We start from the raw sequence: 20,343 nt of genomic DNA on the forward strand, positions 1-20,343 counted from the left end.
AAAAAAAAAAAAAAAAAAAAAAAAAAAAATTGAAGGTTCCTGTTACACAATAAGGCAGATTTCCTTGGGTAAAATCTCTCAAAACTGTGATACCTCCTGACAAGTATATATGAGCTTTTGACCCTCACCTATAGCTTTATACGTGAAAGTATAAAATATTGCAATATCGAGATACATAATTACAATTTATAATTTTATTACCCATGACAGCTGTAAGAAGTGCAGATTGAATGGACTCTGAATGAACTATATTAATGTCCTCTGGAGAATGTTTGTATGTCAACGTTCCGACTAGGGTCATTTATGACTTTCTTTATTTGCAGTGGTTCAGATAAAAAAAATGGTCAAGATTTGTTACTATTCTACCCTCCGTTCTAGGAATAATTCAACACTATTAAACTTGGCTGATCCTGAAAACCGCATAAACACTAAAAATGCATCTTTCACAGATATACTCAGAATTATCTGGGATACACTCCCCATCGTACCTAAAAATCAGAAAACATTTCTGAGCATGAGAAAATGCCAAATCTAAAAAAAAAAAAAAAAAAAATCAGTAACACGTAGGATGAAATCAGTAACACGTAGGGTGAAATCGACTAACTGGATAATCTGCCTCCAAGAGATTAGGTGAGGGAAGCCGACTCCGTTCCTTCTTTACTCGTGCACAACTTTTGACTCTATAGACGGGCTTTATCCGCCCCTGAGTGGAGTACAACTCATGTGTGGGGAGGCTCCCCACATACAGGTCTTCTTAATAGAGTGGAGTCAAAGGCTTTTCGTCTCATTAAGTCTCCTCCTCTTACTGGCTCACTTCAACCTCTGTCTCTTCGCCGCACTTACATTTTTATTTCTTTTCAACCGCTACTTCAATGGTCACTGCTCCTTCACCTCTACAACGGGCGCGTTGCACCAGTCTAGCAACAGTCTTATCCCTTTTCTGTCCAGCTCTCTAATGCAAGAGTTAACCGTTACTCCCAGTCCTTCATTTATGCAACAGGTCAACTCTGGAACTGTCTCCCTCTGTATTTCCTGCTAGCTATGATCTCCAGTCCTTCAAGCGCAGTGTGTCCTTGTATCTCGAAATGATCGGATCTTGAATTTGGCTCTCTCTTGTATTTTGTTTTTTCTCTTGGAAGGAATGGTTATTGCAGGCTCGTGGCCTTTGGTTCCTTCTTCCTAGCATTAAAAAAAAATTAGTTCGTGCAAAAAAAAAAATATATATATATATATATTCTTTACCATGTGTACATGAAAACTCGATATTTTCTTGATTAAAATGCTAAACTAGCCTAGGAGAATATGGAACTTATTTTACTATTACACATCTATTTTCGCAGGCAAAATGCCAAGCAAGGAAAACTTACGTTCTTTGGTAAAATGAGTCTTCATTTTCGTGCATTTAATATTGTGATACCCTTTTCTTGTCACTAGTACGGTATGAATAAAATAACCGGAAGTGATTTGTTTGTTCTTTTTTTGTTGATCTTTTAAATCCGTACTTGAGATCGATATCGAAGGCCATACAGTCCCGCTAGAATAGTGTCCACACGCAGGTCATCCAGGCAGAATGTTTTTTAATGTTTTTTATAAAATACATATACAAATATTCATTCTTGGGAATTTTGTATTTAGAACTCTAAACACTTAATTATTATTGTTAATCGCCATTCATACATATAGAACGGTGTTGAGGCAGGTCTGTTGAGGGATTAAGGGTAAATTTTGATTTCCATTTCCTTCTGGACTGATTACGGGACGCGAATTTTTTTCTCCTGCCAAGTTCCGTCACTTTGCACATATGGCAACGTTGCCCTGTGTTTAGTTTGGCAACGCCGCGCAGCAGTGATCACAATCATTTACTTTTTTTTGCTTGACCATATATATAATACCTGACTATCTATATTTTACATGGATTGAAAGAATAATAGAGACATAGAGGTCATATAGTTTTCGCTGCCTTAGCTTAAATAAATATAAAAAGGGGCCATACCACTGTCTTTACTTCGTCACTCGTCTGCTGAGAGAGAGAGAGAGAGAGAGAGAGAGAGAGAGAGAGAGATACTCTCTACACTTTGCTAAAATTAGTTATATGTTGATTTAATGAAAATGCGGTACGTCTTAGGGGTGGTACATGACTGCTCGTTGAGAACACTTATCAGTAACATATCTTGTAGGCCTATACTACTTTCCCTGTCATTTTTTGTCATTGCTCCCAGACGTACGATTCAATCAGCTGTGTTTACAATCGGCAATGGCGCATCACTGGATCTGCTGGTCATGAATCAACTTCAAGGTAAGCTATGGTGTAACGGGGTTGTTAATAACAGTAACTTGGTTAGTTTTTAGAGTGAGCATCATGCGTAGGCCTGCCTATTATATATATCCAGAGTGAACGCTAACAGAAGAATAAAAGGGATACAGCAAGGCCATGAGAGTCGGGTCAGGTGAGTGCAACAATGGGTTCTGGGAGGCCACATATGGTATGGAGAAGTGGGAAAATATATAAAGGAGAGACTGTTTTCCCCTATATGGAAAAGGCATTGTAGCAAGAGCAAAAATGGTGTATCTTGACAAAGCATGGAGGAACTTTTGTGTGGTAAATTCTAAGTTTTGGACGTCTCTGAAATTCATGTTTATATATATATATATATATATATATATATATATATATATATATATATATATATATATATTCATTATTTTAGACAGTTCTAAGTAACTTTCCTTTACCGTGTGGCATATTTACGGGAAATAATTTCAATTTTACTCATTAAAAGAACCAGCCCAACCTTACCTAACCTATCCTTGAGGAGTAAAATAAAAACTAGAGGGCACTCAGTAGAGCTCATATTCTCCGCCATGCCACATATTATCCAGAATCTGTATCCAGTTTCGGATCATCTCCAAAATTATGTTCGTCCTTGCCTTAGGGGCAAAATATCTATAAAATTTTGTGAAAATTGGTCAAGCCGTTTCCTCCGGATCCCTTCAAACATACTTAACATGAAATAAAGGACATGAGAACATGAAAATAATCTGAAATGTAACCTGACATGATTTTACTAATATACCTAAGAAAAACAAGAAAATAATCTGAAATCTAACCTGACAAATGATTTTACTAATATACCTAAGAAAAGCAAGAAAATAATCTGAAATCTAACCTGACATATATACCTAAGAAAATGTCTAATGAAACATTGATATTCAGGCATCATTGATACCAATATTTCCCAGCTTGCAGCAGAAATTACCAAGGTTAACCCTTAAGAATGATCATGAAAAGCGTTTTAGGTGATAAAATATTATGGGTCATTAACCTCTCTCTCTCTCTCTCTCTCTCTCTCTCTCTCTCTCTCTCTCTCCTGTAAACACAGCAAATTGAATCGTACGTCTGGGAGCAATGACAAGAAATGACAGGTAAAACTGATGTGTTCTCAACGAACAGTCATGTACCACCCCTAAGACGTACCGCATTTTCATTAAATCAACATATAACTAATTTTAGCAAAGTGTAGAGAGTATCTTCCTTGCATACTCACTTTTTATTGATGACCCTGCATGTTATTATTTTATACTGTTTCAAGCTCTCTCTCTCTCTCTCTCTCTCTCTCTCTCCCTCAGCAGACGAGTGACGAAGTAAAGACAGTGTTATGGCCCCTTTTCATATTTAAGCTAAGGCAGCGAAAACTATATGAACTCTATGTCTCTATTATTCTTTCAATCCATGTAAAACATAGATAGTCAGGTATTATATTTATAGTCAAGCATAAAAAAAGTAAATAATTGTGATGAATACTAAACCTGGCATCCGATATGGCTCACTGCTGCGCGGCGTTGCCAAACTAAACACAGGGCAACGTTGCCATATGTGCAAAGTGACGGAACTGGGCAGGAAAAAAAATTTCGCTTACGGGACTGGGGAGGGAATCGTTTAGCCCGCTCGCTACTAGTTGCATTGTAACAGCGACTGGTTTAGTGGTTTGGCGGCTTGTGGAAGGCGGGATGGTGAACGAGAAAAGAATCAATTCTGGAATCGATTCTAGCAAGTACTGCAACTCTCATAGTCGATTCTATCGAGCCCAAATTTAGAGAGTCTTGCCCAGCCCTAGAAGAGGGTCTTTTGTGATACTTCATGCGTACTGGTAACTTCAGATAAAAAAATGGTCAAGTTGTTTTGTTAGGGAAATAGCATCCACTTTATAATTCAAAAATATTAATCTTGAGTGATCCTAAAAACCGAATAATTGACGGCGAAAACACCAAATATGCAACTTCCACAAACGTACTCTAAATTAGCTGGGAAACACTCCCGATTATTTCTAAAAATCAGTTACCATTCCTGAGAGATAGAATATTCCGTATCTGAAAAAATGAAGTAACACGTAGGATGACCGACTGACTGGTAAAGAAGGCAGGCATTCAGTCGGTTTAAGGCCAAAGAGCTTCGTTTGATTGGAGACGTGTAAAGAACTTGCAAAATTAGAGAATAACGGATATTATTTTTATGTGCATAACTAGGGCTTTAATGGGGCATCTTGAGCCTTCTGATCAAATTTTAAAAATGGAATATTTTCGCAGTATGACGGTTCGTTTTATATCATTATCGATATTTATCAAGGTAAAAATCACCCCGAAAGGCAATAAACCGATTACGAGAAAATTGTTTAAGTACTGGTTATCAAATGTTATTATAAGGAAAAAGTAAATACATAGCCGTACTGAGATATACAATTCATAAACATGACTTGGTTCCTCATATATGCAGTTTTATTGTTGATGATGGGTCTAAAATATCAGGTTCCGGGAAAGTTGACCTGAACTCTTGTGTCTGCCGTGTTGCTCTTAACTGGATTTAAAATTTCCGGGTCTATTGGCATATATATTTTACTCAACTTACCCGTGAGTTCACGGATAAAATGTAGTGCCAATTGTGAACTAGTTATGGGTTATAGCATTCACTTTAGGGGTAGTTCAGAACTATTTTACTGGAGTGGTGGCTGTATAAAGTTATTTTTGGTCGAAAACGCTAAATATGCAACTTCCACAAATGTAAAAGTTGATTGCGAAACACTCCCAATTTTTTCCAAAACTCAGAAGCCATTGCTGAGGGTTAACGTATCACATTTAGGAAATACATAAGATATGGATTGACATGTAAACAGAGCTGGCATCTGAGGTGCTTCAGAACGATAAAATTGACTTGATGGGGGGGGAGGTCAGGGAAACAAGCGAGAAACTAACTTCGAATTATCTGCAATAGAACCACTTTAAAATTACATCGTCTCCCGACTGGAAAAAAAAAAAAAAAAAAAGCACATTATTAAGGTTTGTGTTACACCATAAGCGACATTTCCTTATGTAAAATCTCAGAAAACTGTTATACCTCGTGAGAAGGAATACTGATGAGCTTTTGAATCTGACAAAACTTTATACGAGAAAGTATAAACTATTGTAATACCGAGATTTATAATTGTCATTTTTAACATTATTTCACATCTCCTTAGACATATGGTGCATGACAACTACAATAAGTGCAGGTTGAAGGAACACTGAATTAACGATATGAATGTCCTTTGGAGATTGTTTTGATTTTTACGTTATGACGAGGGTAATTTGTCACTTTCTTCATTTCTAGTGGTAACTTCAGATAAAAAAAGTGGTCATGTTTTGTTACGGTAGCAGCATTCTCTTTGCAATTAATTCAAAACTATTGGACTTGAGTGATCCTTAAATCTCATAATTGACGGCGAAAACACCAAATATGCAACTTCCTCAAATGTACTCTAATTAGGAGAGAAAGACACCCAACTGTATTTAAACTCAGAAAATATCTCTGATGAAGAGAATATTCCGTATCTGAAAGAAGAAAAAGTTACCAATATAAATGAAGTAACACGTAGGATGAAATCGACTGAATTGTAGAGAAGGTAAAATTTATTGGATTTAAGGCAAAAGAGTTTCTTTTCATTAAAGTGTAAAAAACTTGAAAAATAAGATATCGTCTTTATCTGCATATTGATGAGGTTTTGACAAAAATTCATGAGAGAAAGTATAATAACTTTCAGTTCCAAGATTTTTGACTAATTACCATTTATAACTTCACTCATACATGACAGCTACAGAAAGTGTAGGGTGAAGTATCACTGAATGAACTATATTTATGTATTCTGGAGATGGTTTTCTATTTTTACATTACGAAGTGTGCCATTTGTGTGTCTTCAGTTGTATTGGTAAGCAGATAAGAAAATGGCCGAATAGTTCGTTAAGGAAATGGCATCCGATTTAGGAATAATTCAATGGTAGTTGATTGATCCTATGAACCGCTTAATTGACGGCGAAAACACAAAATAAGCAACTTCCACACATATACTTTTAATAAGCAAGGAAACACACCCAACTGCATCTACAATCAGAAAACATCTCTGAGAGTGAGAATATTCTGTATCTGGAAAAAAAAAATCAATAATCATTATAAATGATGTAATACGTGGGATGAAATCGACTGACGTACAGAAGTCTGGCATTCAGTTGGTTTAAGGCCAAAGAGTTTGTTTGATTGGAGACGTGTATAAACCATGGAAATTAAAACATTGTTTTATTTGCATTACTTGGGATTTAAAGTGACATCTTGAGCTGCCTGATCAAATTATAAAAATGTGTTATCTTCTCAGTGTGACGGCTCTTTTGATAGCAGTAGCTATATTTACAAATGTAAAATCACTCCGAAAGGCTATAAATTGTTTACGAGAAAATGGTTTATGTATCGGTTGTCAGATACATATTATTAGGAAAAACTAAATACACAGCAGTAATGATATACACATAATTTATAAACATTAATTGGTCCCTCATGTACGCGGTTTTATTGTTGAAGAGTCTACAAAAAATCAGTTGCAGTAGCGTGAGCTGATATGTTTTCCCTGCCCTCTTTTGATTAAAAAGGTTTTTATTTTCCGATCAGGTTTTTTTTTTCTTATCTAATTCGTGACATCACGGATAGAATGTAGTTCTACTTGTGAACTAGTTACGGATTATAGCATTCGAAATGGGCGTAGTTCAGAACTATTTTACTGGACTTTACAAATTTTTTTTTGTCGAAATTACTAAGTATTCGACTTCTACAAATGTACTCAAAATTGATTGCGAGACACTCCCAATGATTTCGATAACTGAGGACGTGTCTGATGGGAAAGAAATAAAATAAATTTGATAGAACAAGAAATCTAATGACATGTAAAGAGATCTGGCATCTGAGGTGTTGGAGAACAATATGTTTGAAATGATGTGTAAGCCACAGAAACAAACGGGAAACGTCGAATGATTTTTATTTTTTATCTACAGTAAAAAGCACTTAAAAATTACCTCAAGCCTTCTGAATGAATGAAGATTAGGGTTAAACCATGTCACTATTCCTTATGTAAAATCTCACAAAACTATGAAATATCGTGAGAACTAATGCTGATGAAAATTTAACACCTAATAATTTATGAGAGAAAGTACAGACACTATTGGGGTCATTTATAACTTTACTCCTAATCTATGTAGACATATTATAGAGCATGAGAGTTACAAGAAGTTTAGGTTGACGGAACACTGAATGAACAGTATTCTGGAGACTGTTTCGATTTTTACGTTACGAAGAATGTCATTTATGAGTCTTCAATTGTACTGAAGACTAAATAAAAAAATGGTCGAATCATTTGTTAGGGAAATATCCAGTTTATGAATAATTCAAAACTATTATACTTGATTAATCCTAAAAATCACTTAATTGACAGCGAGAACGTCAATCAGGCAGCTTCAACAAATGTATTTCAAATTAGCAGGGAATCACACCCAGATGTATGTACAATCAAAAAACATCTCTGTGGATGAGAATATTCCGTATCTGAAAAAAAAAATCAATAACAATTATAAATGAAGTAGCATGTAGGATAACATCGATTTAATGATACAGATGGCTAGATTCAGTTGGCTTAAGGCCAAAGTATTTAGTTTGGTGTAAAAAACTTCAAAAGGAAGATATCGTCTTTATCTGCATTACTAGGGCTATAAAGGTATATTGATGAGGTTTTGACTCTCATCTAATAAACTAATCTGAGAAACTATAAACAGTATTGGAATTCAAATAAATGTAACTAATTACCCTCTATATTTTATTCCTCATCTACGTGGAAATGAAGTGCATCACAGTTACAAGAAGTGTGGGTTGGAGGAAAACTGAATGAAATGTATTTTTGTTCTTTGGAGATTGGATATTTATGTTACGAAGAGGGTCGTTTGCATTTTATTTGTACTGGTAACCAGATAAAAAGATGGTCAAGTTGAACTGTAGGAGAAATAACAACCGATTTAGGGATAATTTAAAACAATTATAATTGACTGATGCTAAAAACCACATAATTGACGGCGAAAACACCAAATATTGAACTTCCACAAATGAACTTTAAATAAGCAGCGAAACTCAGCCAACAGTATGTACACAATCAGAAAACATATATGAACTTTAGAATATTCCGTATCCGAAAAAAAAAAAAAAAGTATAACGAATCTAAATCAAGTAACACGTAGGATTAATTCGAGTGGCTGGTACAGATGGTTAAATTCTGTTGGTGTAAGGCCAAATAGATTTGTTTGGAGACGTGGAAAAAACATGATAATTAAAGGGTTGTCTCGATGTGCATTACGAGGGCATTAAAGGAATATTGATAAGGTTTTACTCACTTAAAAATTCATGAAAGACAGAGTAATCACAATTTGAGTTCCGATATTGTTAACTATTTACCATTTATAACTTTACATCTCATTTACGTCGACATATCGTGCATGACAGCTTAAAGACGAGTAGGGTGAATAGACACTGAATGAACCATAATTATGTATTCTGGAGATGGTTTTGATTTTCAGTTTACGAAGTGTGTCATTTGTGTGTCTTCAATTGTATTTGTAACAAGATAAAAAAAAAATGGTCGAGTAGATTGTTTAGGGAATTGGCATCCGATTTTGGTATAATGCAAAGTAAAAACCGATTAATTGACAACGAAAGTATCAAATAAAGAACTTCCACAAATGTACTCAAAATTAGCAGGGAAACACACCCAACTATCTACAATCAGAAAACATCTCTGAGGGTGAGAATATTCCGAATCTCAAAAAAATCAGTAAAAAATATAATTGATGTAACACGTAGGATAAAATCAATAGACTGGTTTAAGGCCAATGAGTTTCGTTTGATTGGAGACGCAATAAAAACTTTAGAATTAAGATATTGCCTTTATCTGCATTACTAGGGCTTTAGTGGAACATTGGTGATGTTTTCAGTAACCTAAAAATTCATAAGAGAAGGTATGAAAACTATTTCAGTTCCGGGATATATAACTAATTACCATTTATAACTTTACTCCTCATCTACGTAGACATATAGTGCATGACCAGCAAGATGTGTTGGGTGAAGGAACACTGAATGAACTTTATTTATGTATTCTGAAGATTGTTTTGATTTTTACGTTACGAAGTGTGTCATTTGTGTGTCTTCAATTTTATTGGTAACCAGTTAAAAAAGTGATCGAGTAGTTTGATAGGGAAATGGCATCCGATTTAGGAATGATTCAAAGGTAGTTGATTGATCTTATAAACCGCTTAATTCCACAAATATACTTTAAATTAGCAGGGATAGACACACAACTATCTACAATCAGAAAACATCTCTGATGGTGAGAATATTCCGCACCCGAAAAAAAATCAGTAACATATATAAATGAAATAACACGTAGAATAAAATCGAAAGAATGGTACAGATGGCTAGATTCAGTTGGTTTGATAAAAAATTTCATTTGAAGGAGACGTTTAAAAAAAAAAAAAAAAAGAAATTGAAGCTTTCGTCTTATTTTCACTACTATGGATATAAAGGTATATTGTTGAGATTTTGACTCATCTAAAAATTCATTAGAGAAACTCTAAACAGTATTGCAATTCATAGAAATATAACTAATTACTTTTTATATGTTCATTTCTCATCTACGTGTACATGTAGTGCATCACAGTTACAAGAAATGTGGGTTGGGGGAAATTTGAATGAAATATATTTTAGTCCTGTGGAGATTTTTTCGATATTTACGTTACGAAAAGAGCCGTTTGCAACTCTTTATTTGTTCTGGTAACCAGAGAAGTAACACGTAGAATAAAATCAACTGACTGGATTGAGGCCAAAGATTGGAAACGTGAAAAAATCTTGAAAATTTATATTCTTCCTTTATCTTCATTACTAGGGCTTCAGAGAAACTCTGGTGAGATTATCATTAACCTAAAAATTCATCAGAGAAAGTGTGAACATTATTTCAGTTCCGGGATATATACTTAATTTCTATTTTTAACTTTATTCTTCATCTACTTAAACATGTAGTGCATGACATCTGCAAGATGTGTAGGGTGAAGGAACACTGAATGAACTGTATTTATGTATTCTGGAGATTGTTTGGATTTCTACGTTACTGTATTGGTAACCAGATAAGAAAATTGTCTAGTAGTTTGTTAGCCAAGTTTCGTCGAATTTATGAATAATTCAGGGCAAGTTGTTTGGTCCTAAAAACCGCATAACTGACGACGAAAACACCAAATACGCAACTTCCACAAATGCACTTTAAAATAGCAGGGAAAGAGACCCAACTATCTACAATCGGAAAACATCTGATTGTAAGATTCCACATCTGAAAAAATAAATCAGTAAAAAATATAAATGAAGTAACACGTAGGATAAAATCGACTGAATGGTACAGATGGCTAGATTCAGGTGGATAAAGGCCAAAGAATTTCGTTTGAAGTTTATAAAACTTGTAAATTAAGATTTCGTCTTTATCTGCATAACTAGTGATAAAAAGGTATATTGATGAGGTTTTGACAAAAAATTCATGAGAAACTAAAAAGTTTTGCAATTCATAGAATTATAACTAATTACCCTTTATATGTTTATTCCTCATCTACGTGGACAAGTAATGCATCATAGCTATTGGAAGTGTGGGTTGGAGGAACACTGAATGAAATGTATTTTTTTCCTGTGGAGATTGTTTGGATATCTACGTTACGAAGAGGGTCGTATGTACTGGTAACCATAAAAAAGATGGCCAAGTTGAACTGTCGGATAAATAACGACCAATTTAGGGATAATTGAAAAAAATTATACTTGAGTGATGCAAAAAACCACATATTTTACGGCGAAAACACCAAATGTGCAACTTCCACATATGTACATTAAGTTAGCAGTGAAACTGCCAACTGTATCTACAATCAAAAACATCTCTGAGCGTGAAAAAATTCCGTATCTGAAAAAAAAAAAAGTAACCAATATAAATGAAGAAACACGTAGGATAAAATCGAGTTGCTGGTACAGAAGGCTAAATTTAGTTGGCTTGAGGCCAAAGCGTTTCGTTTGATTTGAGACGTGGAAAAAGTATGATAATTAAGATGTTCTCTTCATGTGTATTACTAGGGCTTTAGAGGAATATTGATAAGGTATCAAGTTAACTATAAATTCATGAGATAGTTATAACTATTTCATTTCCGAGATATTTAACAAATAACCATTTATAACTTTACTCCTCATGAGCGTACACATATAGTGCTTGATATGTACAATAAGCGTAGGGTGAAGGAACACTGAATGAACTATATTTATGTAATCTGGAGATGATTTTCTATTTTTACTTAACTAATTTTGTCATTTGTCTGTCTTTAATTGTATTGGTAACTAGATAAAAAAATGATCGAGTAGTTTGATAGGGAAATGGCATCCGATTTAGGAATAATCCAAAGCTAGTCAATTGATCCTATAATCCGCTTAAATTACGGCGAATACACCAAAAATGCCACTTCCACATATGTACTTTAAATTAGCAGGAAAACAAACCAATTGAAACTAAAATCAGAAAAAGATTCTGAGGGTGAGAAAATTCCCCTCTCTCTCTCTCTCTCTCTCTATATATATATATATATATATATATATATATATATATATATATATATATAGAGAGAGAGAGAGAGAGAGAGAGAGAGAGAGAGAGAGAGAGAGAGAGAGAGAGAGAGCGTGCGTCAAAGTCAGTGTGCATTATTAGAGATCTGGCCAGTTAACCTTTCCGTCACAACGTCAAAGGAACTGACAAGGATAGCGACAAGATTTATTCAGAGGGAAGGTGTATTTTCTTCCTCTGTGTGTGTGTGTGTGTGTAGTTGTGTGTGTGTAAGGGCACTGTAATTGGTCATGCCTAAGTTATAATCGCTGAGAGAGAGAGAGAGAGAGAGAGAGAGAGAAATGGAGAAATGAATTCCCCGAGCTAAGCAACTAAGGTCATATAGCCCCGCTGGGGTTACAGGAGGGAGCAACGGTAGCCCCGGGCGAGGCTCGAACTTGCGACCTCCCGATCACAAGCTCGGCGCGCTACCACTGTGCTACCGCGCCCCTCAGAGAGAGAGAGAGAGAGAGAGAGAGAGAGAGAGAGAGAGAGAGAGAGATTAACACCAGGACAAGATTTAACAGACAGAAGTTAAACTCAAAACAAACACATACAGAAAAAAACAGAAATAACAGACTGACAAAAAAAAAAAAAAAAAAAAAAGCAGAAAGACAGAAATTCAGTCACACAAGATCAGGTAAAAAGCAAGGAGGGGAAGGGAGGAGAGGGGAAGAGGAAGGGGAGGAGAACGCTTAATTGAAGGGATGGGGTTAGGTGGGGTGGAGGTGAGAGGAAAGTGTACTTGAAAAGGGAGGGGATGGGAGGGGAGGTGTCGGTGGAAGTGGAGAGGAAGGGAGGGGAGCTGTAGGTGGAAGGTGATGGGAGGGGAGGTGTCGGTGGAAGTGGAGAGGAAGGGAGGGGAGCTGTAGGTGGAAGGTGATGGGTGGAGGGGAGTGGGAGGGGAAGTGGAGGGTAAAAGAACGCTAAACAGGAAAGATGGGTAGGGGAGAGGAGGGGGAGGGGGATGGGGAAGGATGGGGGATGAGAAAGAATGGCGGCAAAGTTTGGGGTTGGGTGATAATGACGTTATAAATCGTGCTGGAAAGGGTCTGTCTTCCCCTTCTCTCTCCCTCTCTCTCTATTATCTGGAAAGAAGAAAATCAATAAAAAAATATAAATCAAGTAATACGTGGGGGGTGAAGGAACACTGAATGAACTTTTTTTTATGTATTATGGAGATGGTTTCGATTTTCACATTACGAAGTGTGTCATTTATGTGTCTTCAATTGTGTTGGTAACCAAATAAGAAAATTGTCGAGTAATTTTTTAGGGAAGTTGCATCCGATTTAAGAATAAATTAGAGCTAGGTGCTTGATTCTAAAAAAAAGCTTAATTGACGGCGAAAATACTAAATATGGAACTTCCACAAAATTACTTTAAAATAACAGGGAAACAGACCCAACTATTTACAATCAGAAAACATATCTGATTGTAAGAATATCCCGCATCTGAAAAAAAAAAAGTTAAAAATATAAATGAAGTAACACGTAGGATAAAATAGACTGAATGGTACAGATAGCTAGATACTGTTGGTTATAGGCCAATGAATTACGTTTGATTGGAGACGTGTATAAAACGTGAAAATGAAGATTTCGTCTTTATCTGCATTATTGGGGCTATAAAGGTATATTGATGAGGTTTTGACAAAAAATTCATGAGAGAAACTTTAAAAAGTTTTGCAATTCATAGAATTATAACTAATGTATCTTTATATGTATATTCCTCAACTACGTGGACAAGTAGTGCATCACTGCCACAAGAAGTGTGGGTTGGAGGAACACTGAATGAAATGTATTTTAGTCCTGTGAAGGCCGTTTGGAACTCTTTATTTGTACTGGTAACCAGATAAAAAGATGGTCAAATTAACCTGTCGTAGATATAACGACCTAGAGATAATTCAAAACAATTATACTTGAGCGATGCTTAAAACCACATAATTGATGGCGAGAGCACCAAATATGCAACTTACAAAAATGTACTCTAAATTAGTAGCGATACATAGCCAACTGTAACTACAATCAGAAAAAATCTCTGAGCGTGAGACTATTACGTACCTAAAAAAAAAAAAGTAATCAAAATAAATTAATTAACACAGGATAAAATCGAGTGGGTGGTACAGAAGGCAAAATTCAGTTGGTTCAAGGTAAAACAGTTTCGTTTGATTGGAGACGTTGAGAAAACTTAATAATTAAGATTTTATCCCGATGTGCATTAAGAGAGCTTTAGAGGAATATTGATAACGTTTTCCCTCACCTAAAAATTCATGAGAGAATGTATAATCACCATTTCAGTTTCGAGATATTTGACTAATTATAATTTATAACTTCACTCCTCATCTACGTAGACATATAGTGCATGACAACTTTTTTTTTTTATGGATTATGGAGATGGTTTCGATTTTTGCTTTACGAAGTGTGTTATTTGTCTTCAATTGTACTATTAACCAGATACGATAATTGTCCAGTATTTTGTTTGGGAAATGGCGTCCGATTTTAGAATAATTTAGAGCTAGTTGCTTCATCCTAGCAACCGCTTCTTTGAGGGCGAAAACACCAAATATGCAACCTCCACAAATGTACTTCAAATTATCAAGGAAACACACCCAACTTCTACAATCAGAAAACATCTCCTGAGTGTGAGAATATTCTATATTTGAAAAAAAAACTAACAAATATCATTGAAGTATCATGTAGAATAAAATCAACTGACTGGTTTAAGGAAAATGAGTTTCGTTTGATTGTAGAACGTGAAAAAAAATTAAGATATTTTCTTTATCTGCATTACGAGGGCTTTAGAGTAACACGTGAGGTTTTCACTAACCTAAAATTTCATCAGAGAAAGTATAAACAGTATTTCTGTTCCGGGATACATAACTAATTACCATTTATAACGTTACTCCTCATCTACGTAAACATATAGTGCATGAAAGCTGCAAGATGTGTAGGGTTAAGGAACACTGAATGAACTGTATATATGTATTCTGGAAATTATTTTGATTTTTACGTTACGAAGTGTGTAATTTGTCTTAAATTGTACTGATAAGCAGATAAGAAAATTGTCGAGTAGTTTGTTAGGGAAGTGGCGTCCGATTTAAGAAAAATTCAGAGTAAGTTCCTTGATCCTAAAAACCACTTAATTGACGGCGATAACACCGAATATGCAATTTCCACAAATGTAATTTAAATTAGCAGGAAAAGAGACCGAACTGTATCTACAATCAGAAAACATCTCTGATAGTGAAAAAATTACTTATCTGAAAAAAAGAAAATCAGGAAAAAATGTAAATGAAGTAACACGTCGGAAAATATCGACTGAATGGTACACATGGCTATGATTCAGTTGGTTGAAGGCCAAAGAATTTCGTTTGATTGGAGACGGGTAAAAAACTTGAAAATGAAGATTTCGTCTTTATCTGCATTACTAGGACTATAAAGGTATATTGAAGAGGTTTTGACCCTCATCTAAAAAATTCTTTAGAGAAACTGTAAACAGTATTGCAATTCATAGAAATATAACTAATTACTTTATATATTTATTCCTCATCTACATGGACATGTAGTGCATCACAGCTACAAGAAGTAGCTGGAGGAACACTGAATGAAATGTATTTTTATCCTGTTGAGATTGTTTGGATATTTTCGTTACGAAGAGGGTCGTTTGCAACTCTTGATTTGTAATGGTAACCAGATAAAAAGATGGTCAAGTTGAACTGTTGGAGAAATAACGACCGATTTAGGGATAATTCAAAACAATTATATATAAGTGATGCAAAAAAGCACAAAATTGACGGGGAAAACACAACATACACAACTTCCACAAATGTACTTTAAATTAGCAGCCAAACACAGCCAACTGTATATACAATCAGAAAACACCTCTGAGCGTGAGAATATTCTGTAACTGGAAAAAAAAAAAAGTTATAAATGAAGTAACACGTAGGATAAAATCGAGTGGCTGGTACAGAAGGCTAAATTCAGTTGGTTTAAGGCCTCAGAGTTTCGTTTGACTGGAGATGTGGAAAAAAAACATGATAATTAAGATGTTGTCTTCATGTCCATTACTAGGGCTTTAGAGGAATAATGATAAGGTTTTAACTCGCCTTGAAATTTATGAGAGAGAGTATAATCACTATTTCAGTTCCGTGATAATTAACTAAAAACATTTTGTAACTTTACTCCTCGTGAGCGTAGACATATAGTGCATGACAGCTACAAGATGTGTATGGTGAAGGAACACTGAATGATCCATATTTATGTATTATGGAGATGGTTTTCTATTTTTACGTTACGAAATGTGTCATTTGTGTGTCTTGAATTGTATTAGTAACCAGATAAATCGAATAGTTTGTTAGGGAAATGGCTTCCGATTTAGGAATAATGCAAACCAGTTGATTGATCCTAAAAACGGATAAATTAAAGTCAAATACACTAAATATGCAATTTCCACAAATGTACTTTGAATTAGGAGGAAGACAAACCAATTGTATCTTTAATCAGAAAAAAAATCTCTGAGCGTTAGAATATTCCGTGTCTGAAAAGAAAAAAAAAAAAAGGTAACCAAAATAAATGAATTGACTCGTAGGATAAAACCGAGTGGCTGGTACAGAAGGCTAAATTCAGTCGGTTTAAGGCCAAATAGTTTTGTTTGATTGGAGATGTGGAAAAAACTTGATAATTAACGTATTGTATCGATGTGCATTACAAGGGCTTTTAGAGGAATAATGATATCGTTTCAACTCACCTAAAAATTCACGAGAGAAAGTATAAGCACTATTTCAGTTCCGAGATATTTGATTAATTACCATTTATAATTTCATTCGTCGTCTTCGTAGACATACTGTTCATGACAGATACAAGAAGTGTAGGGTGAAGGAACAGTGAAAGAAATATTTTTGTGTTATATAGATCGTTTCGATTTTTACCTTACAAAGTGTGTCATTTGTGTCTTCAATTGTATTGTCATCCAGATAAGAAAATTATCGAGTAGTTTGTTAGGGAATTGACGTCCGATTTAAGAATAATTTAGAGCTAGGTGCTTGATCCTAAAAACCGCTTAATTGACGGTGAAAACACCAAATATGCAACTTCCACAAATGTATTTCAAATTATCAGGTAAACACACCCTACTGTATCTACAGAGAACATCTCATTAGGGTTAGAATTTTTCACTTCAAAAAAAAAAAAAAATCTGTAACGAATATCATTGAAGTAACACGTAGAATAAAATCAACTGACTGGTTTAAGGCCAAAGAGTCTCGTTTGGAGACGTGATAAAAACTTGAAAATTAAAATTTTTCCTTTATCTTCATTACTAGGGCTTTAGAGGATCAGAAAAAATCTCTGAGCCTGAGAATATGGCGTATCTGAAAAAAAAAAAGTAACCAAAATACATGAATTAACACGTATGATAAAATCGACTGGCTGGTACAGAAGGCTAAATTCAGTTGTTTTATGGTAAAATGGTTTTGTTTGGAGACATGGAAAAAACTTGATAATTAAGATGTAGTCTCGATGTGCATTACTAGGGTTTTAGAGGAATATTGATAACGTTTTCTATCTATCTATTGCCAGACGCCTCAATCCCGTTTGGGGTGGCCACAAACAAATCGCCTCCAAGTCACCCTGTCCCCCGCCATTTCACTGCCCTGCTCCCAACTCACACGCCCCTCTCTCATATACCTCTCCACCCCATCCCTCCATCTCATCCTCGGCCTCCCTCTCCCTCTTCCCCCCTCTACCTCACTCAGATACACTCTCTTCGTCAGTCTTTCACCCTCCATTCTCTCCACATGGCCAAACCACCTCAGTGTGTTCCTCATAACGCTTCCTATCACATACACATCCACACCACAATGCTCCTTTATATCCTCATTCGTCAGCCTGTCTCTCCATGTGATTCCACAGGCTCCTCTTAAATAACTCATTTCCACTGCTCTCACTCTTGACTTGTGTCCTTCCAACAACGTCCAAGCTTCACTTCCATAAGCTAGAGTTGGTATCACAATACTGTCATGTAGTAACTTTTTCACTTCCATGCTCACTTCTCTGTTTCTTATCATTGCTTTCAAAGAACCAGCAACCTTTCTTCCCTGCAATACCCTTTCAAGCACTTCACCCTCCAAACCTCCATCCTTACTCATCGCACTACCCAAGTACTCAAACGTATTCACATTTTCCAATTCCTCACCATCCAACATCGCTGTACATTCACTGACTTCACCCCTCTCAAAGACCATCACTTAACTCTTCCCTACATTCACCTTTAGATTCCGCTTCTTAAAAACTCTCCCAAACTCATCCACCAAGCCTTGCAGCTCCCCTTCGTTTTCACTCAACAACACAGTATCATCTGCAAACAACAGTACAGGGAGTTTCCAGACACTCCAACATCCACTACCCTACCTTGTACCTCTTTTATTACCCCATCCATGTACAGATTGAACAACCATGGAGACAAGACACATCCCTGTTTCAACCCAACTTTCAAAGAGAAAAATTCACTTAGTTCACCATCCACACTCACTGCAGCCTTCGCACCATCGTACATACTCTTCACATCATTCAACAACTTCCCATCTACTCCATATATTCTTAACACTTTCCACAATCCTTGTCTATCCACCCTGTCATATGCTTTCTCCAAATCCATGAAATCCGCATACAACTTCTTTCCCTTCTCTAGAATCTTTTCCACTAAAGATCGAAGAGTGAATATCTGATCTACACAACGTCCTCCCTTCCTAAAGCCTCCCTGTTCTTCTCCAACTAATTTTTCTGTTCTTTCTCTAACTCCGTCAATAAGTATCCTACCATACACTTTTCCTATTATACTAAGAAGACAAATTCCCCTATGATTACCACACACTTCTTCCCCTTTTCCTTTGTACAAGGGAATAATTATACCTGACTACCAATCCTCCGGGACTCTACCTTCCTCCCAGGCCAATCTGCACATCTTCCACATCCATTCTACTATCTCTCCCCCATGCTTCAGCATTTCACCACACACTCCATTAATTCCTGGGGCTTTCCCTGATTTAACTTTCTTCATTGCTTCCACAACTTCTACTGATTTCTTATTGTGTTCTCACCTCCCTCCTCCCAGCCATTCCCCACCCACTTATACTCGCATTACTTCCATCCTTTATGATAAAAAATTCCTTATAGTGTTCTCTCCATCTGCTCACTTTTTCTCCCTTCTCCACTAGTAATCTACCATTTTTATCTTTCACTCCCCTGCTAACTTCATTTCCACCCTGTCTTACTCTTTTCACCTCTTTCCAGAACATTTTCTTACAGTCCCTCCACTTTACACTCAAATTCCTTCCAAATTCCTCATCCACTCTCTTCTTTCTCTTACTAGTCTTTTCACCTCTCTCTTTCTACATATAACTCTCTTCCGCCTCAACTTCTACTCCCCTATTTCTTATCCATTCATTGTATGCTTTCTTCTTTTGTGCCACAGCCTGTCTCCTCTTCAGTCCACCACGCTGTTCCTTGCACCCCCTTCCGTTTTCTCTTCCTCCCACACACCACATCACATGCTGCACATATTTCTCCCGTAAATATCCTACACACACCTTCCACGTCTCCCATCTGCTCGAATTCATATTTGCCCAATCGTCCCTCCAGTTCTCTCTTATACGCTGCCTTTTTCTCATCCTCTTGTAACCTTTCCACTCTCCTTGCAACTACTTCCTCTCGTCTTTCCCTTCTTCTATTTCTCCATCTTACTTGGATCCTAATTCTGGCCACCACCAAGTCGTGGTCAGAAAGTCCACTCCCCCAACCTCTATAGGCTCTTGCATCCATTACAAATCGCATTATTTCATCCACACAATCATCATTGCCTTCCTTTCATTCAGTTCACCACCCACCCTTCTCATCACGCCATGTATAGTTGTGGATCATTTTATGCCTGAGGAAGGTATTGGCTATCACCAACCCCCTCCCAGCACAAATGTCCACTAACGCACTCCCATTCTCATCTATCTCAGCAGGCACACCCCACTCACTAAGTATTCCATCCACCTTCACATTCCCAGCTTTACCATTCATATCACCGATCAAAAACTCTCATTCCTTCCAAACTTTTCCATGCACACGCACATTTGTTCAGAACTCTTCTCTCACTGTTCTATCACGATCTTGCGTTGGCGCATACACACACACAATCACCCACATTTGTATTCCAACTTTCAACTTTACCCACACAATCCTTGACCCAACTGATCCATACTCCTATGCTGTTCTTCCATCTTTTACTCACAACTATACATACTCCGTCCTTTGCCCTCTCATTCTCACCTACTCTCACCTACTCCTGCACATAT

The sequence above is a fragment of the Coenobita brevimanus genome, chromosome 27, assembly GCF_032717465.1.
Source record: "Coenobita brevimanus isolate Jiangsu-jjx chromosome 27, ASM3271746v2, whole genome shotgun sequence".
NCBI lineage: Eukaryota > Metazoa > Arthropoda > Malacostraca > Decapoda > Coenobitidae > Coenobita > Coenobita brevimanus.